Source organism: Trichosurus vulpecula, chromosome 3, assembly GCF_011100635.1.
Source record: "Trichosurus vulpecula isolate mTriVul1 chromosome 3, mTriVul1.pri, whole genome shotgun sequence".
Classification (NCBI taxonomy): Eukaryota; Metazoa; Chordata; class Mammalia; order Diprotodontia; family Phalangeridae; genus Trichosurus; species Trichosurus vulpecula.
The window spans coordinates 184,725,255-184,749,899 of NC_050575.1; positions in this window are offsets into that span (position 1 = coordinate 184,725,255).

Here is a 24,645-nt window from a genome sequence, read left to right on the forward strand (position 1 = left end):
CGCCCCGCCTCAAGTACTGATGGGGATTACTGATTTTTTTTTCTCTTCTTCCTTTTCTTTTTCTTTTTCTAAAAAGTGATGGATTTTATGGAAGAGGGAAAAATAGAGGTACTGGGAGAAATTCTGGCAATGTAAAAAATATCAGTACAAATCATGTTAGCATAACCCAAACAGGGGAAGTGACCAATTACAAGCAGAAAACTTCTCTCCAAATATATAACTCTTTTGCTTCTGTAATGAGTACTTTGCAAATGTATTTATATTTTTTTTGTATGTCTTGGTATGATGGCTTCCAAATTTTTGAGTTTTGAAGTTATTTTGAATGGAATTTATTTGATCAGTTCTTCTTGAGTTTTGTAGCTATCAATCATTTCATGCATATTATTATGTTACTTGCAAAAAGCAATGCTGTTATCTCCTCTTAGCCTATGTTTATCATTTTGGTTTCTCTCATTTATAGCTAGAATTCCTAGAATTGTTAAATAATAATAGGGAGGGGCATCCTTTTTAACCACTGTTTGAATTGGGAAATCTTCTAGTGATTCTTCCTTGCAAATAACACTAAAACTTTGTCTTCATATATATTTTTACAGAAGGACAAACACAACTAAAGAGATATTTATGAATGTTTATTTTTATCTAACTGAACATTCTACAGGTCAGATAGAGTGCAGGTCAGAATGCAATGTGCCATCGTTAGACAGACACAATTAAGATATTTAGCAACGCATAACTACATTTAAATATTTGTGCAAATCAGTTTTCCTCTCAGTTGGTTTTTATGAAAAGAATGTGGGCATTACAGTAAATACATTTTAAATATATCTTCTTTTACTGGCTGGATTTAACTAAGACTGATGAAATATTTTATGCTAAAGAGAAACTTTAAAAAGCAATAACACTTTTGGTGATTCTACTCTTTAATTTAAACTAGGCAATCTTGATATACAGACAGGCTTATGCTCATTAGTTCCCCTTGGAATGCCATAGCACTTTTCCTCTGAGAAGTATTCACTTCCTGTGAACGTACACTAATTTGGCAGAAGTATTGTTTCTTTTCATTAAAAATTCTAAAATGTAACAATTGAAATACTATTGTATTAAGAAAACAACTAGAATTTTTATTGCTTTATCAAGCAAAGAGGCAAATGACAAGTTTTATTATATACCTAGTATAATGATTAAATAAATGCTTCCATATCTCAAAGATAGAGTTAATCTTGGATTCTCAAAAGCTATTCCATTGGAGTGTAAACACAGACAGGTCCTACCAAGCTGGCTTGGCTTCAAGTATAGGCCAGGCAATGAACTATATGTCTGTCACTCAAGGACTAGCCTAGCTAAGCTTAGAGAGCATAATCACTAGACTGTCAGCAGCCAGATAATGAATTATTTTGGCCTCAACAGCCTAAGAAAATTGCTTCTAAAGGCATGGGGCAGTTGTGTCATGCTTCAGTGAAATGAGCAGCCACTGCATAGAAATCACAGAACATGGAAATGTTATTGTCACAACACTAGATTATTTAAATTAATGTAAAACCCTTCATCTTGCATGTCACAAGTCTTTCATAATATTTGCGTATTAAAGGATGTTTAGTATATCCTTTAGTACATGGGGCAGCTAGGTGGTGCAGTGGATAGAATACTAGGTCTGGAGTCAGGAAGACTTTTCTTCCTATGTTCAAATCTGGCCTCAGACATTTACTAGCTGTATGATTTTGGGCAAGTCACTTAAACCTTGTTTGCCTCAGTTTGCTCATCTGTAAAATGAGCCAGAGAAGGATATGGCAAACCACTCTAGTATTTTTGCTTAGAAAACCCTAAATGGGGGTCATAAAAAGTCAGATATGACTAAAAAATGACTGAACAAAAAGGATGTTTGGGATGGTGCTTCATTTATTCATTATTTATTACATAAAGTCATGGGTAGTAAATGTGGTGGTGATGGTGGTGGTAATTGTAATAGTGAAGACAGCAATAGTAGTAATAATAACGTTAATAGGAGTAACAGTAGTAGCAGTAGTAGCAGCAGCAGTAGTAGCCGATGCCGCCACTAGCGCTGCCAGAGCAGGAGTTGATTTGTAAAACATTTTAAGTTTGCAAAGCACTTTACAAACATTAACTTATCAATCTTCTCAACAAGCCTTGGAGGTAAATGCTTTTATACTTATTTATTTTATGAGAAATCTTACTATTACTACCACTAGCCATTCCTGAGTCTATAGGGATGGAGATGTCAGTCAAGCCAAAAAGCATTTCTTAAGTGTTTGTTATGTTCCAGTCACTGTACTAAGCACTGGGAATAACCAGAAAGGGAAAAAAGTCCCTTTGCCTTCAAGGAGCTTGTGTTTTAACGGGGGAGCCAATATTAAAAAAATACAAAACATGAATATACAGGGTAAATGGGAGGTAACCTCAGAAGGAAGGCACTTGTGAGAGTGGAAGTCTGAGAAAGACCTCTTGCAGAAGGTAGGATTTGGACTGGGTCTTGAAAGAAGCAAGGAAAACCTGGAGGGAGAGGCAAAGATGGAGAGAACTTGGGCTTTGGGGACAGCTAATGAAAAAACATGGAGTTAGGATATTTGCAAGAAGTACCAAGAAGGCCTATGTCATTGGATTGTAGAGTATGTAGAAGGGAGTAGAGGTTAACAGGCTAGGAAAGGTAAAACAGGACCAGGTTGTGAAGGGACATAAATGCCAAACAAAATATATTGTATTTGATCCCTGGAGGTAAGAGAGAAGCATTGGAGTGTACTGAATAGGGGCGTGATATAGTCAGATCTATGCTTTAGGAAGATCACTGTGGAAGCTGAGTGAAAGAAGGACTGCGGGGGAGAGATCTGAGGCATGGACACCAACCAGAAGGCTATTTCAATAGTTTAAGCATGAGATGAGAGACTGCACTGGGCTAGAGGCTGTCAGAGGAGAGAAGGGAACATAAAGAAGAGATGTGACAGCCACAGAAGGACTTGACAACAGATTGGATACACAGAATGTATGAGAGTGAGATGAGGACAACACAGAGGTCTCAAACCTAGTGACTGGGTGGGTGGTTGTGTCTTCCAAAGAAAGAAAAGGACATTCAAGAAAGTAGAGTGTTTGGGGGAAGATGGGAGTTCAATTTTGGATTATTAAATTTAAGATGTCTATGGGACATCCAATTCTAGATATCCAATAGATTAGCTGGAGATGCAAGACAGGAGTTCAGTGGAGAAGTTAGGGCTGGACAAATAGATCTGAGAATCATCTCTATAGAATAATTGAATCCATGGGAGCTGATGGGGTCATTAAGTGAAATAATATAGAGGGAGAAGAAAGAGGGCTCAGGGTTTCATCAATGATTAGCAGACATATCCTAGTAGTAAATCAAGCAAAGAATACTGAGAAATGATGGCAAACCAGGTAGGAGGAAAAACAGTGAGATTGTATCAACAAAACATAGAGAGGAGAGGACGTCCAGGAGAAGAGGGTGATAGTGTAAAAGGCTACAGACAGTTTAAAAAGGATGAAGATTGAGAAAAGGTCATTAAATTTGAGAATTAAGAAATCATTTATAGCTTTGAAGAAGGCAGTTTGTGCTCAATAATTGGGTTTGGAAGCCAGATTACACATAATTAAAGAGAGAAAGAGAGGGGAAGAAGTGGAGGCACTGATTGTAAATGGCTTTCTCAGTGAACTTAGCCACAAAAGGGAAGACAGATATAGGACAACCCTGATACTAATGCCTACTCTTATGAATTTACAGATATCCAGATATTACTTCTGGTCATAAAACTCCAGCCCAGGTAAGTGAAACCTTTCTTTGATCCCTTTGTTCAAGGATATAGTTCCATTTGCATCCTATACCAGAATCTTGGGGAATAATATGATACGATATTTATGCAAAGAAGAGTAAGAAAGGATAGACAGGTAAAATGAGATACCAGGAGTGAGTACTATGTTACTAAGGGAAAAGAGACTATTCAGAAGAAGAAGTTGGTCAAATGTGTCAAAAGTTGCAGAAAGGTCAGGGAGTATGACGACTGAGAAAAGGCCATATCATTGGTAATCCATGTAAAAGCATTTTTAGTAGAGTGACCAAGTTGGAAGGCATCTTGAGAGGGATTGAGAAGTGAATGGGTGGTAGAAAAGTGGAGCAGCAAGTTATTCTTTTATATGAGTTTGGCAGTTGAAGAGAAGAGAGATATTAAATGCTAGCTTGAGAAGATGGCAAGGTCAAATGCAGTTTTCTTTTATGTTTGTTTGTTTGTTTGCTTCATCTTTAAAGGATAAGAAGACCAGAACATGTTTTTAGGCAGCAGGGAAGAAGCTAGTAGGGGAAAAGAAACTGAGGAAGAGAAAGAAGTAGAATATGATAAATGGGACAGGCACCTGCATGAGACTGGACAGGATGGAATCTAAGGTATAAGTAGAGGTGAAGGATAGAGGTACAGGACCAGATATGCATTCTCAAACAGGGTAAGTGTATTAATTTGTTTTGTTTGACTATGCATATTGATTTTAAGATAATTTTTTTATTTAAAAAATTATATGTAGAAGAGTCAATATAGCCTTGGAATATGAAGCAAAAGAGAAGAGTACTGATAAAGATGCAAAAGTATCTGAAGTGTTAATTAGGGTTAATAAGTTATTTGTGATGGATTACTTCACCCTTCTTTATAAAAGAGGTAGCAAGGTCATCTTTTGAGAGAAAAGAGTATGGGGGTAGAATCAGGGGTTTGAGAAGAAAGTTAGGAACATCTTTAAAATGAGGAATTTGGATGAGATAATCCCTTACAACTCTAATGCTTTGTGATTCTAATTACTTGGTCTTACCTGCTTAGATTCACCAAAGCCTAGGAATGCTTTTGCCTGAGGTGAGCAGAAAGTTTATTATATGAGGATTCATTTCTAGCTTATTTTGTGAGGCCCACTGGGAAATGAACAAAAAAAAAATGTGAACCCTCGATTTTGAGCACTAACTACTCAAAAATGCTCAGGAAAAAAAAATATTTTCCTCCCATACAAAGTCTAGAGAGCAAGACAGAAATGGTATTTAAAGATACGTTCAAAATAGATCAGAATTTCTGTCAATGGAATATGAATTTCTGCTTAAATTATCCCAACAGAGTGCTACACTAGTGTATTGCTTTCTGGTAGAATAAACTGGGTTGTCCATTCCGTCAGAATAACTACTTGACATAGTGACTCGGATTCAAAAGGCAAATTGATTTTACTCTCAAAATGATACTTGCACCCCTCCCTTCCTAATCACCTTCCATAATGCTTTAACATATCACTATGCCTTAAAGCAGATTTAAATCAGCTACTTGAAATATGCCAATATTCCCTATATATCTAGAGTTTACAATTGCTTCAGATTGGCCTATGTCTCCTAATGCTGTGTTCAAACATCCATGCTGCTTTGACCATTTTGACAAAGAGCCAAAATAATTATTTTCAGCTAAACTATTGATTTCTTTATGGACTACTGTGAGTCTTTTTGTATTTTCTACATTGATTATGGAATCCTCTATGTCCTCTGCATCTTCCACATTTCCTGTGGACTGCTCTGTACCTGATACATATTTTCTTACTTTGTGTGCTTCTACAAGACCAGGAGACCCTGTTACTCAGAGCTACTGAAACCTAGACATAAGTTATATACAAACTATATTTAGAAAGGGCATAGCTAGGTAGTCAGGCCGTCTTCCTGAGTTCAAATCTAGCCTCAGGTATTTATGAGCTGTGTGACCCTGGGCAAGTCACTTAATCCCATTTGCCTCCATTTCCTTATCTGTAAAATGAACTGGAGAAGGAAATGGCAAACCATTCCAGTATCTTTTCCAAGAAAACACCATATAGGGTAACAAGGAGTTGGGCATGACTGAACAACAACAATAATAACTATTTGGACAACTTCTCAGACTAAACTGTGGTGGGGTGATGGAGTAAGGATTGGAACGAATCAAAAGAGAAAATGAAATATTTTAGTGATATCCAAGATTGAAGTTTAGTGTGTCTAGTTTTAAACATTCAATCCTGAGGAGTTTGGCTGAATGGTTAAAACAGGATTTTGAAAGGTGAAATGGGGGATTGTGGGAAATGGAAAACTTAATTTCAAGGGAGGAAACAGCATAAGGTGAAGTAGTATAGGGGCAGAAAAGTTTATAGCATCTTCAGGGAAAAAATTAGTAGCTCAGTTTTGTGGCACTTAGAGTACGTGTTTGATGGAATTGGTATTTTTAAGTAAATCCCATCCCTTTACTAATTATGATTATTTGTTTTGGGCCTCTGAGGTATTGTGTTTAAAAAAATAAATTACATCTCCACTTTGAGGCCCCTGGATGTGCTGTCAATATAGTAAAATATGCCAATACTATTTGTCATTCCAAATATACACTGTGGTTGGCTTACTTCAGCAGCTCATCAATACATGGTTACAAAGTTTTGCAAAAAGTATTAGAAGCACAGCATATTCTTCTCCATGAAATATATTTTCAGGACATTTTTTTCCAATCTGTTCAAATAAAGGCCTGACATTCAAATAAATTTTGCATAAGAAGAGATATACAGCATTCACAGTTAGGGACTATGGCCAACCAATTATACCCACGTGTCACTTCACACTTTTACAAACCCCTGATAAAATAGAAAAGTCTTGAAGAAAGTACTTCACACATAAAATATTTCTTTTATAGCAAAATGTGTCCAATTGATTTATGAGGTACTTTCAAGGAGAACAAAACACACACTATAAAACTAAAACTTAGCAGGAAAGGTTTTACTGGCTTCTTAAAAAAACACAAATATTGCATGGGATATAGATTTTCATATTTTCTAATGGGAGTTCTTCACAGAAGATGTGTTTACCACCAGTATTTACTTCCTTTTTATGGTGGCATAAAGACAAAATGGAATAGTAAATGTTCCATGGAATAGGTGTTTCTAATAGAAGGCATAATTGAAGAAAAGTTTTACCCATTAATTAAGGGAACATAAACTACCGAAGTGTATTTATCTAAAGTATTGGAAACTAATAGCAGAACCATTTTGGTATAGTAGAGAGAGAATAATGGATTTGGAATCAAAGGACATACTTTCAAATTCCAACCCTGCTGCTTTGTGATGGTATAACATGTGTCACTTCATTTCTCTGAGCCTCAGTTTCCTTACCTATAAAATAGATGATCTTGCAGGGCCATTTTAGTTTTATGATCCCTCAAAATCATAAAATCATAAAGTTGGAAAAGACTTCAAAAGCCCCTATCCAACCCCTATAACTACAAGACTCCTCTGCAACATCTCCAATAAAATGACCATTCAACTTTCTCTTAAACACCTTGAATGTGATAGAGGATCAAAGTATATACATACATATATATATGTATATGTATATGTATATGTGTGTGTGTGTATGTGTGTGTGTGTGTATATACAGATAATTTAAAAAAACACGAACTAGTGATACCCATATTAAAATGTTCCAAATCTCTAATAATCATAAAATACAAATTAGAGCAAAGCTAAGGTTCCACTATACACATTTTGGAAAAGTTGACAAAAAAGAAAAAGACAATTGTTGGAGAAGCCCCAAGCAAACAGGAACTGTTTAATGTATTGTTGGAATAAGATTGGTCCAGTCACTCTGAAAAGCAATTTGGACCTATGCCCTCCAAATTATAATGTATAGTCTTTGGTCCAGTGATATCACTACTGGGCCTATTCCCCAAAGAGATGAAAAATAGAAAGGAAAAGTACCCATATGTAAAAATATCCATAACAACTCCTTTGTAATGCCAAAGAACTAGAAACAAAAAGTGTCCATCAATTGAGGAATGGATAAATGAATTACGATATATGAATGTGAGATAATATTCTTGTGCCATAAGAAGTGATGCAAACTGTTTTAGTGAAACCTGGGGAGGGAGGGATACTTGTATGAACCAATACAGAATTAACTAAGTAGGACCAAGAGGACAATTTACACAATAGCAGCAGCATTATAAATCCAAATGATTTAAAAAGACTTAAAAAAATCTAATTCAATGACCAACCACAATTCTAGAGGTCATATGATGAAACATCCTATTTAACAGAGAGGGGTTTAAGAAGCAGAACAAGGCAGATTTGGGAGCATTGTTAATATGGGAATTTGTTTTGCTTGACTATCCATGTTTGTTTCGAGAATCTGGTTTTTCTTTTTTCTTTTTTTTTTTTTTTCACTGTTTTCAATGGAAGATAAGCAGGAAAGAAAAATGTTGTTAATTCATATATATGCGTATGCATACGTATCATATGCACACATATGTATGTGTATATATTTACAAGACATTCAGACATTTTTAAAAGGACATTTTTTAAAAGACTCATTACCTCCTAAGAGAGTTGATGCCATTCATAGATAGCATCAATTCCTGGAAATAATTTCCTTATATTGAACCAAACTTCCCATTTTGTAACTTCTATCCATTTCTTCTTGTTCTATTCTCTAAGACTAATAGGAAAAATCCTAATACTTTGTCAAAATGATTCTTTTTCTTAGAAAAACTATAATGTTTCCATTAAGTTTTCATTTTTCTAGGCTATACATCACTAGTTCCTTTAAGCGATCCTCTTATACCATGATCTTTAGTCTTCTTACCACACTGGTGACTCTCTGAAAGAATTCCAGCTTATCAACATCTGTCCAAAAATTCAGTGTCCATAAATGAGCACAATATTTTAGGTGGTCAAACCTGGGAAAGTTACTCAAGGACTATCACCTCCTATATTCTTGAACACCATGCTTCTTTTAATGTAGCCCAAGACTACATTAGCACTTTTGTTGTTGTCGTTGCTATGCTACTCTGTTGATTCATACTGAATTTGAAGTCCACTATAATCACCAAGTCTTTCCCACATGAAGTCATGTGCAGCTATGTCTCCCTCATTCTGCACTTGTGGGGGTGACTTTTGGGTAAACTGAAGGTGAATGATCCCTTTAATGTCAGACCTGTGACTTTAGGTTACTAATTGGAGTCCAAAAACTAAAGGTCCTTTTATTATTACGTGTCTGGAGTTTCAACACTCTTTGAAAGTCTATGTTATGTTGTGGTTTTTTAAAATTATTATGGAAATCAATGCCTATTAAGATACAGAGGAACAGGCCCAAACTGAACATGAATTTAGAAATCTTATTTTCCAATCAATTTGCTCAGTTATTGCTACTAGCTGTACCAAAGGGGTAATATGGGCAGTAATATTCTTCTCTGTTTTCCTTGTGTCTTAGGAAAATGAGACAGATAATGGGTTACAATTTCATTGGTTAAAAGCTATCCTTTTAAATAACAACCCAAAGAACTCTGTTTATTTCTAAGAGAGAAGTGACTTTAAAAGAAAAAAAAAAAAAGAAAAACAGGTCTCATGAATAGCACTGAAGTTGCTGGGTTTTCTCCCTCTCTGCTTCAGTGGCAGCAAGTAGATGGCTGAAGCCACACTTTAACCTAAAAAAGATCATTCACTTGCAGTGTGCTCCACAAACATTTGCACAAGCATAAGAGTAGGGAATTGGGGGCGGGTGGGGAGTGGGGGGAAGTCCAGAATCCACTAGAGCATAGTAATGAGGTTTGAAAGAAACACAAAACATTATGTCCCTTTCTATGACACAGGAGTATTGCAGTGTACCTCATATCTGACTGACCCCTCCATTCTCTTCAAAATAATTCCATTCTTGATTAATCCAGTAGGGATAGTCCCTACTCTGTGACTTCTCCAAAACCTCAGTAGGTACCCAAAGTCACAGTCTCCTATTCCTCCTCCCAAACAATGATCTTTCAATATTCCAAAAGCTCCTCAACTGTCTTCTCCATGAAGCACTCCTCGACTGACCTGAGAGTTAACAACATAAATACCCTTGAGCCTGTTCCCACCTCACACCCTCCATGCTCTAAAAAAGCTCTTATCCTAGACACTACATAATGTAATTGCCTTCACTATTGATTTGTGTTTCTGGTCGATGTTTTTATTCCATCACATGCACATTTTTCTCCACTTCTGAGTCAGCCTTCACTTTCCTAGGGTGTAAGATTTTGGAGGGCAAAGATCATATGCTCTTAAATCACTGCCTATAGCAGTCACTGCCTTATCAAATATAAGGTATCCTTAATTGGCAATAGAAATAGATAGACCAAAGGTGGGTTAACTATAACCTCAAGCATCATATGTGCCTGATACAATAGTTAGTAGCATTCTAACATTCATCATCAACAGGACATTTTCTTATCTTTTATTTACCTCTCTCACAAGCACTCTATTCCTTTCATAATTCAATTCAATTAATTCAGCATTTATTTAGCACCTACTAAGTGCAGGGTACTCCAGGGGGAGTTAGGGAAGCAAATGTTTAAGACACAATCTCTATCCTCATGGAGCTCACTGTGTAGAAAGAAAGGGAAAATGCGATAACAACAAAAAATAGAATTGAACAGGCAGAGATAACAAAAGAGTGGGAGTATGCAGTAAGTAGTAGAAAGAATATATGATTTAGAGTACTAAGAGGATATAGGGATTAAAAAGAGGAAAACCAAGGCTTGGAAAGATTAAGTTATTTTCTCAACCCTGAAACAGGTAAGTAAATAAAAGAACCAGGTTCCAAATTGAGGTCTTCTATGTCTTACCTTCTATTTCACACTGGTGGTTTGGCAAAAAACTTGGGGTTTTACTGGATGTTAAGATCAGTATACACCACCATTGTGACATGGCAGTCCCCATCTGCAATATCATCTTTTTAGTCCAGGGACTATAGGGGTGATAGTCCCACAGTATTGTGTCCTGGTCAGACTACACTTGGAATACTATTCTTAGTACTGGGTGCCATACTGTGGTAAAGACACTGATAAACTGGAACATATGTAGCAAAGGGTCACCAAGATGGTCACTTGAGATCATTTCATAAAAGGAGAGATTGATTAGCTAATGAGACTAGGGATGTTTATTGAGGAAGAGAGATTTATCATAATACGAGATGAACTAGGATCAACGGGTGGAAATGATAAGATGGCATATTTAGGTTGGCTAACAACATGTGCTATTCAGAATTAGAATGGGTTGCCATAGACAGTACTGCTCTGAATTACTAGAGGACTTTCAAAGGTTGGATCACTATTTGTGGGGTGTATTGTAATGGGGATTCTTCTTCAAGCATGGGGACGGATTAGATACCTCTGAAGTTCCTTTCAACTGTAACAATCTGTGATTTTGAATAAAATCCAGTGTTATTTCCAACCAATCAATAAACAAACCAATATTAAGCACTCACTGTATACCAGGAACCATGCCTGTAGCTATGAAGGCAAAAGTGCAAACAGCCTGTGCACTCAAGAAGCTTACATTATAATGGAGGAGATAACTTGTACATATATAAGTATATATAAAATGAGTGCAAGGATTCCATATAATTCTTTGTAATAAAGGATAGCTTTCTAGAAGAGGAAAAGAATGGAAATGGGAGCTCTTATTCAGATAAATTTAATACAAATTATCTTAAAAATAAGTACAAGGTAATTTTGGAGAAGGGAGACACTAGTATCTGTGGGAAAACCAAGAAAGGCTTCACTTAAGCTGTATTTTGGAGGAAATCAGAGATTAAAAAAAATGGAATTTAGGAGGGAGTGTTCCAGGCACGGGGCACACCCAGTATGAAGGTATGGAAATGAGAAATGGAGCATTGGGTGGAAATCATAATTATTTTTGTGATCTAGAACAAGTTTGTTTTTCTGGATCTCAACTTCCTCATCTGTAAAGGAATGTTTAAACCAGATGCTAAGTTCATTTCCAGCTGTAAATGATATGCCTTTATACTTTAATATGGAAGACCTTATCAATGACTCTCCCTTCCTCTTCTTTTCCTTTCTCCTACATACCCTCTCTCTTCTGCATCCCACCTTTCTCCTTTCACATTTTTCTTATTCCCCATTCTCTTCCTTATATTCCTTTTATTGTATACTCCACTTTTTCTCACTTTTATTTTCACTTTCTTTTCTTTTTATTCCAGAGACCTCCCACTAGAAACCATCCCAAATGCTTTGTGACATTGTGGTTTTTACTGGCAACACTGTCATGCAGCCTGGAGGCAAGCGTCTTCAGCAGCCATCAGAAGCCATAAGGCTTTAGGAATAGACACCTTCTCAGCTGCCAGGCCCTGATGCCCCGCGGCCCTTTGTCCAAGACTGAAGCAGTGGCAGGCCTTAAAAAAATGCTTATAGCACCACACTGTCATGAGTAACTCGATGTCTAAATACAAAAGCTGGCTTCAATAAAAGTAGAGTGCGATGTGGAAGGAAGCTAAGTTCATTCAACAGTTGTTTTTTTTTCTGTTTGCTTGGTTTGATTTCTATGATGCTTAAGTAATTGATTTGGATGAAATTTTCATGATTTTTTAGCAAAAAAAAAAAAAAAACAAAAACATTGTCAAGTAAGCCCAGCTAAAAAGTGAGAATAAGAGAGAGCAGGAAAATGATACGGTGAGAGATAAAGTATGAGAAACAAAAGGTGGGGGGGGGGGGACTGGAGGAAGCACACGTAAAAACATTTTTTAAAAAGCAGCTAAGTGAATGCCATGGAGAGTGAACTACTTCTTTAGTCAGTATTTTTGGTGCCATCTCTCTCATCTCAACAAAGCTTGCCTTCTCTTTTGATGGTGGATGCAAAACAGTGCTAGCTGAAGAGCATTGTTGCTGCAGGAAAGCATACTTTTTCTGATCTACTGTAGTGGTTTTATCAAGTCCTTTAAATTCACTTAATTGAACAGGAAGGAAGTGAAATGATCCCAAATCCAGGGACACCAAAGCAAATTTTGCTGCAGGCTTTGATAGTCTATGCCCTTGGTAGAATAAATTTTCTTCCAAAAGAACAGTGGCATCATAGTTCATAGAGTCTGATTTTTCTCAGAGATTCTAATGCTAGCTGATATAGGTGTAACTGAGAGTGAGCTATGAACAGGCTCTCTCGATCTGTCTTATAAACGCATTGTAATGTTTCACAAATCGCTAAACTTTATCCCATGGAGAATTCTTCAATACATAGCTCAGAGTAGCAAATGAATTCTTCTATGAATCTATTATTCTATCAAATTGTGAAGAAAAATTACTTCTTAATTCAGTGCTTTTACAAGGTAGTACTAAATTAGATTATAAATACTCTAACTAGAATTTTCCAAAACTGTATAAGTCTATTGTAAATAAACAGTTGCCTGTGACATTACCTGCTAGTCAAATGTTATTACTGTGAATAATCCTAGAATAAAATCATAATTTACAGCTTGAAGGACATTAGAACACAGAAGAAAACATAGACTGTCAGAGCTGGAAGAGACATTAGAATATATAATGTCAGAGCTGGAAAGGACTTCAGAAATCATCTAGTCAGAATAGTTGCAAAGCAAAGTGGGATGGGAAATAAAGTGTTGGCCTTGGAGTTGGAATGATGAGGTTTCTGAATCCTGTCTCTGACATGTAATAATTCTATGACTGTAAACAAAGTCACTTAACATCTCCGAGCCTCAGTTTTCTCAATTGTATCAGAAAAAAAGTCTTTAGTAATACCTGGAACAACTACCTCACAGGTAGCAGTTGTTCTGTAACTGGAATGAATTATGTATGTAAAGTGTCTTGCATATTTTAAAACACTATCTAAATGTCAGCAGTAGTAGTTGTTAGTAATATTTGTATTAGTATCACTGTTTTATAGGTTGAGAACTGAGAAGGACAGTAGAGACCAGTGAATCTGAGGAAACTGAGGTCCACAAAGGTTCAGTCACAAAGTATTAAGTTGCAGAGAGAAGATTCAGATTCAGGTCCTCTGACTCCAAATTCATTATGTTCTTTCCATTATGTGCTACCACTCTGCTACTATCTTGATTTTACAGATGCCAGAGAGGTTGTTGGTAGGTTTTTTGTTGTTATTATTGAGAATGAATTGGTGAGGAGAAATCATGTGAAAATGGATGGAGAGCTGACTCTAGATTCACGAAGACCTGGCTTCGAATCTTACCTTTGTGTTATCATGACTCTCAGCGCCCTCTGTCAACTCTCAAAGAATGTAAACTGCAGAGGAGTCACTTATCCATACTGGCAGAGGTTTTTCATACGACGAGTTCCCCACAATGATGAAATCACAGGTTTCCCCACCCATGCTCCCTTCCCAAATTTAGGGTTAGCAATATTAAGCATTGGATGGCTTCTTAGTCACAAATTAAATTTATAGATGCTATGCAATATAAACATTTCTGATTATTTCCAACAAGAAAAAATAAAACAAATTTCAAGACAAAGTTCTTCTCATCTTTACCAAAGTTATTTAGTTAGAATTATGCTTTCTTTGAAACATTGATCTTTTATAGCAGCATGGGGTGAATGAATGTTCAACAGCTTCTGAAGGAAGAAAAAGCAGATCTACTGTGCCTCTGCAATTCACGACAACTGAGAGAAGATTCTCCCAAGAACAAAAAATACCTCACGGGCTCACTACTATAGAATGGACAATTGTTGTCAATAAGTATCTAGGAGGCTTAAAATGCCAATAACCCAACTCTTATGTATTGTAAGTGCTACTGAATATTCAGTTTTATTTCTGTTCCCCTGCCAGAAGGAAATAAAGAACACACTTTTAGCTAAATGAGAACTGAAGTGTATTGGAAGAGGGTTATAAATTATATGCAGGCCACCAAATAAAATTCCATTTTCAGGTAATGCAGAGGTGTAATGTGTCTGGAGAAGCTGTTTTGCATATCACACAAGACAGCAGGCTATAAGGACCGAGGAATGACTAGAAACTGATCTGTCACATGCAGCTCTTTGATTGTTTCCCTACTTTACCTACTCTAATCGCACTGTTGCAGTGTTGATTCAGAACACGGCGGCCCATGAAAAATGTCACCGTTCTGTCGATGTTGCGGATCCGCTGGCAATTTCAGCAAGCACTGGATGCACATAAAGGGTGATAAGGCACTATATCCTGCCATGCTCAGCAGGTTTTCCATTTCCTCCTGCAATTACACATCAAACTGTTTTAGCTTCACAAGCTTTGGCACTCGCTATAAATGGCCTCAAGGCAGAAGTCTGCCACGCACACTGATGAGTCTGTCTCCAGAGCAGAGTGCAATGCTCAGGTTTGGTGGGGGAATCTGCTGCAAAATAATAATAATAAAAAATTCCCTCTTTCCAGACCTTTAAGATGTTAGTTAGAGATTATTCTATCATTATCTCCATGTGCTCCAATTAACAGTGAGTTTTATCTCAATGTTATTAACTGGAGTAGCATTTTAAAAAGGATGAAGGCACTGAAAATGCTAAGAGCAATAACTTGCACTGACATTTCTCTTTTTAGGATCTTCTGAGATGATGGTGCACATTCTCTGTGTTCACAGGCAGCTGCTCACCTGCAATCTTCTTAAATTGCATTAGCTGAACAACAGAGAACTTAAATGTTCCTAATTCTCCTTGGCCATGGTTCTTCTCACCATTTGGTCATAGGAGAGGCATCTCCTTCTAAAGGAAAGTTCACTTAGATTTTGATTCAGAAGATCTGAGTTCAAAATCTGGCTCTGCTACACATCTTTGAGACTAACAAGTTCACAGTACATAACAAGTACATAACATTTGCCTTGAACATACTAGGCAAATTAATAAATGTGCATGGAATTAACCAGGGCCTTACAATTAACTAATTAACTAATAATTGTCCCTAATGATTTGAACTGACCTTGGGTATACAGCTTTGCATATAGAAGGTCCTGAATATTTTTTTTTGAAGGAACTGAATTCAACTCGGCTAAGTCACTCCACTTCTCTCATTTCCACTCCATATAATTTAGCCAGTAGATAATTTACTTTAATCTAGGCAGCTAGTAATATAATTATCCACTACGCTGTGGATAACTATGTGCTGGATTCAGTCAGGAGGGCCTGAGTTCAAATCATTCCTCACGTTAGCTGTGCGACCCTGGGCAAGTTTCACTTAACTTCTGTCTGCCTCAGTTTCCTCAACTCTAAAATGAGGATGCTGAAAACACCTATCACAGGGTTGTTGTGAGAATCAAATAAGGTAATATTTATAAAAGCATTAATACAGTACCTTGTACATAGTAGGTACTATATAAATGCTTATTGCTTTTCCTTAATCAACACAAAGAAGAGGAGAACTTTATGTCATCAGGTACTGGTCCCTGACATTCCAGAAAGACAAGTGAACAAGTGTTGACTTGTCCTTTAATCCTCTTGGGGGCAGGGGGAGAAAGGGTAGTGAGACTCTTCATCATGACCCACTAAAAAAAAATGAAGAGTTGGGTCCTAACAGGATCCAAAAGGCATGAATTAAGCACCTACTAAGGACAAGACACTGGTCTAGGGACCAGGGACATAAAGACAAAAAAAAGTTCCTGACCTCAAGGAGCTTATATTCTACTGGAGGCAAGAATATAATGATATGATATGATAAACACAATATAATATTTGCATGTTTGTATTATATAACATATCATATTATATGTGTATATATATGTGTGTATCTAAAGTATATATGTATATACTTTTGCATATGTGTATATGCATGTGTATATTTGCATATGCATATACATATAATATGTGTATTTAAATTTGAAGATTAGGAAGGAGAAAGCCCTAACACTAGGAGGTGGAATATCTGAACAAAGCTTTGGGTTCTACTATAAGGTAGTGGTGGAATAGGAGACAACCTACGATTAAAGCCACAGAGGCCGAAGATGGTAAACTGAGTTCAGAGAACAAGTTGTTCAGTCTGACTAAAACCTGGAGAGCCATAAAATAAGCCTTGAAAAGTTGACTGGATCCAGAATGTAAAAGGCTTAAATGACAAGATTTTATATTTTAACCTAGAGGTAGCAGAAGTGGGCTAAGAGATTATAACCTCTTGAGAACAGAGAATGGCTCACAACAATATTTGTATCCCTGGTGCCTAGCATATAGGGACTGCTTAACAAATGTTTGTTGATTGATTACTGATAGGCTATGGAAAGAGCCCAGGAGAGAGCTGAACTAATATAGTCACCTTTGAAAAGAGAGAAGGGAAGATATTTGGGAATTGTTACAGTGGCGAAAGGATAAAACCTGGCATCTGATTAGGTGGCGAGGAAGGGACTGGGAGGAGTAGACACTGATTCTGAAAGATGACCCAAAAGGAAAAGTAGGTAAAGCAGACAAAACACCCTGTAAACCAGCAACAGAGTCTGCTCCATTTAAATATTGTTGAGCTTCTACCCAGCGAGAAACAAAGCCAAATATACCCAAGGCCACCTCCCTTCCCTAGGAGAATGCCTTATTAAAAGCTAAACACATTGCCATTTCCAACTCAACATTCTAAAAGACAGCACAAAGTAGTATAAGGGGCTTTGAGGTTGCTCTTAATTGCTCAAGTCAACAACATCAATTTAGAAGAAACATTTTTTTCCCTAAATCCTCCCCCTGCTCTCCAATTAGTTTTGTATTTGCTATGGTACGTAGAACACTACCTTCAGTCATAAAGGAGAGCTATATATGCTTCTAGAGAAAAGCAACACCTACACAGAATAAAGTACAAAATGACTTATCAATTATCTATAATTATTCTGGTACTGGAGAATTTATAGGGCATTAAAGGTGTTCACAAAGCAAGATCTTTATTTTCTACAATAGACAAAAGACGAATGTTAACAATATTAGTATCATTATAATATTAAGAATACAAATAGTCAAAATGTATATAATACTTTATGGTTTACAAAGTACTTTACAGGTTTTCTAATATGATTCTCACAACAAAGCTCACAAATGCTCTTACTTTGAAATTTTAGGGGACAGTATATTCCAGACTTCAATCAATGTAACATTTTTGAGATTGGTTCAGCTTTATTATAGGCTTTCTTTCTCTTCATATATTCTTATTGGGTTACTTGGAAAATATTCTATCATCAGCTTCATAGCTCAGGGAGGGGATAAACCGCTATAGAATACTATTTACCAAAAAATCCGTATTTTCTCCTCCTTCCTTAGTGCTTTTCTACTGTGACATGGTTGTAATACTTCCTGCTTCCTTCTCTGGTGCCGTTAGTGCAAATTACGCTTGATAATGAGGTTTTTAAAATATATTTTTATTTTGTTAATGTTTCCCTGTTACACTTTAAAAAATTAACAATCTTTTTTTTTAAAAAACTGAGTTCCAAATTTTCTCCTTCCTTCCTACCCTGCACCCCCACTCCTTGAGAAGGCAAGCAATTTCATAGCAATTATACATGTGAAGTCATGCAAAACATATTTCCATATTAGCCATTTTGCAAAAGAAAACAGACAAAAAATAAAGCAAGAAAAATAAAAAAAATGTTTTAAAATGTATGCTTCAATCTGCGTTCAGAGTTCATAAGTTCTCTCTCTGGAGGAGGATAACATTTTTCATTATGGGTCCCATGGAATTGTCTTGGATTGTTATCTTGATCAGAGTAGCTATGTCTTTCACAGTTGATCATCCTTACAATATTGCTGTTACTGTATAAAATGTTCACCTGGTTCTACTCATTTCACTTTGCGTGAGTTCATATTAAACTATTTATGCCCAAGTTTCCTCAATATGTAACATAGGGAAAATAATATATCAGCTACCTGTGTCAAAATGCTGAGATCAAATGAGAACATGTATGTGAAATCATTTTTAGACAGCAAGATGCTATAAAAGTGTTCCTTATCTTCGTCATTTTCACCCTCATCTTTGTCCTCATAATTATCATTCTTTGTGGAAATCATAAATAATGTTGCATTCATAGTCATGAAACTAAAAAGAACTAGAGTATGACAGCCTGCTCAGTGGAAAGATAATGATGATGATGATGATGATGATGATGATGATGATGATGATGATGATAGGTAACAAGATACAGCAATTCCTATGTACCAGGCACAGTGATAAGTGCTCTACAAATATTATCTCATTTGATTCCCACAACAACCCAGGCAGATAGATTCTATTATTATCCCCATTTTTAACAGACGAAGAAACTGAGGCAAACAGAGGTGAGTTACTTATCCAGGGTCACACAACTAATAAGTGACTAGGGCCAGATATGAATTCAGGTCGTCCTGACTCCAGGGCTGGAACTACCATTGTAATACTAGCTGCCCATTTTGGAGTAAAAGGAACTGGGTTCAACTATCAGCTTTATTCATTACTACATTTTGTGACCATGGGCAGATCACAACCTCTCGGGCCTCAGTTCTTCACCTGCCAAATGAGGGAGTTGAAACAGATAACCTCTAAGATCTCTTCCAACCCTATGATCAGGCCACCAGTATGTTTAGTAGGTCCTCTATACAGTATATATGTGACAGAAAAAATAAAAACGATGGAATACTAGCAAATGTGAAAAGGCAATATGAAGAAAAAAAAGCAAATGTGAAAAAGAAAAAAATTGTTCTAGTGAGGAAAGTGTCTATATTGAATATATCAGAGAAGCAGAAATTATACTTCACATTGAAGGGCTGAGATTATCAATCCTGCACATCCATGACAGGAAAATTCTAGAAATATGGCATTAAATAGCAAATAGAAAAAATAATATTCCTGGGTATATGTCTCTGAGAACAGGGTAAATGAAATGGACTCTAGGATTCTAATATATTTTTGTATGTGGTATTGTGTCATTTTCATAATTCTACTAAAAACTTTATAATCAGAATATATACACACAAATATATGTTTATATACATATATAATATGCATATATGATATATCTATGGTATATTATAGAAGACATAATATGTATACATTTGGTTGTTGACAGCTTTTCTTAATTACTTAATATTTAATCTTCTTTTTTTTTTTAAACAAAATGTTTCCTGATCCAGTATCTAGTAATTGGGTCTATTATCTAGCATTTTTAGGTAATAATGCACACACACACACACACACACGTATATATGTATAGATACATATGTGTACATACACACACATGCACACATATGTATATATGTATATATATACAGAGACATATGTGCACCCATACACATATGCATACACATATATTCCTATACATACATGCATACACACATACGTACACACATCCTTTTTCTCAGGAAAACAAATAGTTGCCCCTTTAATTTTTTTTAAAAAAGGAATTAAACTATAGTTGAAGAGAATATTTATTAAATTGTAACCACTAGAAGGCACAAATAGCTACTCACTGGGGAGTCCCAGGTTTGCCCTGGTTGGTGATTTACTCAAGTCCTGATGGGTGAAGTAACTGATTCAGTTTCCTGTACTCTCTATAGTCATTAGAACGTCAGCCACTTTCTATTCCCCCATTCTGGCTTTCTCTATGAGAGTGTATGGGGAGGGCACAACATTCATTGTTTAGGTGTGTATATCTATCCAGTGAAAATTAGCTCTGAGCCCCCATACTGGCTAATTGACCTTTTGTAAGTGTTGCTTTTTCAGTGAGAACTAGTTACATGTTGTTGGCATAATAGATTTAGGTTTTCCCAGAAGCAAACGTATGCGAGAATTCTGTATGCAGGATTTTTACTATTAGCATAGATTCAAAATTGAATATATAATAACTAGAACACAATGAATAAACCACATAAATATTTAATGAGCAGCTATGAGCTCTCCCTCTCTTAGACCTTAGAAATGTGCTCCCTTTAGGACAAAGAATACATTAGGACTAAAGACTTTGATGCATAGTTTGAGTCCATCTTACACAGGCAGAAAAGTGCAATCATAGTTCATATAGGAGCTTTGACTCACAATTCCTTTAAGAGTGATTATCAAGTGCTGAAGCAGAAACTATGGATATTGATCTCAGATTTTAACTAAAACTGCATTCTTCAAAAATACCAATGATCTCTTCAATGCAAAATCTAATAGCTTTTTTTCATAATCTTTGTCTTTTTTATCTTTTCTTCAGCCATTGACACTGTCAGTCACTATTTCCTTCTAGACATTCTCTCCCCTCATCATTTTCATTACACTCCTGTCTCCAGATTCTCCTCTTACCTCTGATTATCCTTTCTCAATTTCCTTTGCTTAGTCTTTATCCAGATCATTCCCACTAACTTTGGGGGTTTCCCAAAGCTTCTGCTTATGACCTTCCTCTCTTCCTTTTACACTGCCTTTTTGGTGATCTTATTAGCTCCCATGGGTTCAACTAGCATCTCTATGGAATTATTCCCATATCTAGATATCCATCTCTAAAATCTCTCATAAGCACAGAGTTCTACATCACCAGCTATCTTTCAGACATCTCAAATCAGGTGATTTGAGGCAGCTCAAACTCCAAATGTCCAAATCATTGTTTTATCTAAATCTTACATTTTCACCAATTTTACCTACATTTTTTGAGGGTACCACCACATTTTCAGTTACCTCAATTCACAACCTGTGTCAACTTTGATTCCTTTCTCATACTTACTTTGCATATCCAAACCGTTCTGGAACCATGTCATTCCTATCTCCATAACATCTCTTATATATGCTTCTTTCTCTTTCACTCACGTAGCCACTACTTTAGCCCTTAGTACTTCTCACCTGAACTACTGTAGTAGCCTTCTAGCTGGTCAGCCTGACATGTCTTCCTACTCCAATCTATCCTCCTATCAATCCAATCCAAAGTGATGTTTTAAAAAACAACATGTGAATCTGATCATTTCACCATCACCCCTTCCCCTTAATAAACTCCAATGGCTTCCTCTTATCTCCATGATCAAATGTATCTCCCTTTGTCAGAGATTTAAAGCTCCTTATAACCTGGTCTATCTCACCCTTCTGGTCTTCTTAGTCTTTACTCCCCTGTAACTCCCACTTTATGATCCAGTTACACAGGCATACTTAATGCTGCTCACACACAACTCTCCATCTCCTTACTCTATGAGTACAATAGCTGGTGCCTATGCTGGAATGTTCTTTCTTCTCCTCTGATTTTGAGCTTCCTTGGCTTCCCTCAAGATGTGTATAAAGTTTCACCTTTTGAAAGAGGTCTTTCCTGAGTCCTCCAGATGCTAATGCTTTCCTTTTGAGATGACATTTCATTTACATTGTATATATCTTTAAGGTACATAGTTATTTACATGTTGTCTCTACTGTTAGGATATGAGCTCTGTGAGGGAAGGGACTTTGCCTCTATTTGTATTTCCAAAACATAGCATTTTGTCTAGCACACTGTAATGCTTTATAAATAAATACTTTCTGACTAACCCTTTTAACTGGCTTCCCTGTCTTGTCTACCTCTCTAGTCATTCTCCAAACAATCAACAATTATTTTTCTAAAATGCAAGTCTGATCCTATCACTCTCCTACTCCATAAACTCTAATGTTTCCATGTTACTTTTAGGATAAAATATGAATTCCTCTGTTTGACATTTAAAACATTTCATGATCTGGGCCCAGCCTGTAGTTCCAATCTTCTTATACATTATGCTCCTAAATACCAAATGGGTTTCTTTACTGTTCCTCATTCAAAACTCTATCACCTGAAAAATGCTATCCAGCTCTAGATAGAGAACTAATGAACTCTGAATGCAGATGGAAGCATACTTTTTAAACTTTATTTTTACTGTTGTATTTTGTTTGGGTTTTATTTTGCAACATGGCTAATACGGAAATATTTTTGCATGACTTCACATGTACAATCAATATCAAATTGATTGCCTTCTCAAGGAGGGGGAAGGGCAGCAGGGAGGGAAAGAAATAAAAATTCAAAATTAAAAAAAAAGATTGTTAAAAAAATTACATGCAATTGGGAAATATTTAGCAAAATAAATTTTAAAAATTAAAAAAAAACTACATCAACAATATTCTCACCTTATCATTGACTTTTCTCTCAGCATGTAGAATGAAAACCTCTTCACCTCTACTCTTAGAATTCTTAGTTTCCTTCAAACCTCAGGACAAGTACAAACTTTTGCATGAAGCCTTTCCTGACCTGCCAACCCTTCACCTTTCCTAATTACTAGTTTCTCTCCACCACCCCCATCCAACTACCTTGGATTTTTTTTGGTACAGATTTTACATATACTTGTATATGTATGTTTTTCCCTCAATGGAATGTAAGCTCTTCGAGGGCAAGTATTATTTCATTTAAAAATTTTATCCCATGTTTTCTGCACACAGAAAGTGCTTAATAAGTCCTTGTTAATTGACTGACTCCCAGACAAAAGTAATGTGTTACCCGACAAATGTAGCTTATCTGAATGTATGCTTTAAAAATACATAAACAGAATAATGTACACTAGGTTTGAAAAGAAACTTAACAACAAATTTAATGGAATAAAGATTAAAATAAACACAAAATGGCCCCACATAGAATTTTTGTGATTGACACCGTATAAAGAGATCTTGAAAACAATATGAGCCTGCGCTAAATTGACAATAGAACATTTCAAATATTAAACAAAAACAAAATAATGAAAGACAGATGGCTCCAAAATTATGCTAAATCTGGGTCTCTGTTTTGGACTTCCTACAGTAGTAATAATAAAGTGCCTTTGGCAGAAACATTAGGAGAATAGTATATGAAGTATAGCTCACAGAAAGGAAGAAAACATTAGCATCTAGAAAAGTGGAAACACCCTAATAATCATCCAAAGAGAAAGGGATTGGAGGTGTGGCTGATGTGACTGCCAAGGGCTATGATATGTATGAGTATTTATGAGACAAATATTAACACTAATTCTGCCTCTGATGTTTTTAATACTTCAAATCAAGTTCAAATTCAGTTTCTTAAGCAAAACTCAGGTTTCTCTATTAGAAATGGACTACTCCTGGGCAAGAATGATATCTGATTCATTCTTCATTTTACATACTGATTTTTCTATGCTGCCCATTACATTCACTCCATGGATATTTAGAAAATACTTAGTTTTCCCTCTCTTTCCCCCAGCCTCTCTTCCTCCCACCTCCTCTCTGCACCCCACTCTTTCTTCTTACTTCTTCTCTCTGCTCTTCCTTCTGTTCCAGCTCCATTCTGACCACTCTGACACACACTCTCATCACTTCAGGATTTTTCTTTATGGGTACGGATTTGTGCAAAGCTATTAACCTACTCCTCCCCAGACCCACTTGTGAGGAACAAAAACTAGATGAAAGTCATGGCATAGTTTGTAGCCCCCTAAGAAACAAAGTTATCTCTTCTGGAACCTTGGTCTTCCTAGTACCACACAGTAGCCAAATAAACTCCAATGATCTCCCACAATGCATTACTGTATTTATTTCAAGCACTTGGGATTACAGAATTTAGAGCTAGAAATGACCCTGGCAACCATCTGGTCCATCCTCTTCATTTTACAGATGAAAAATATGAGGAAAATTAAGATGAAACAACTTGTCCAATATCAAAGAGCTGCCAAGCAGCATTTAACATACTCTATTTTATATCATCTTGGTTATAGATCTGACCTCCTCAACTAGACTGTGAGCTCCTCGAGGGTAGGGACAGTACCTGAATTCATGTTTGTAATTTCTAGCCACCTAGCACAAAGCCTCTCAGATAGCACATGTTCAACAAATCTTTGTTGAATATATAAATTAGTGGAGCTTGAAATGTATCTTTCTTCCTGATATGTCCTTTGTGACAAGGCATAATGTTTTAGCAAATTACAGACTTCATTCTGAAAGGAACTGCCTAAGTTT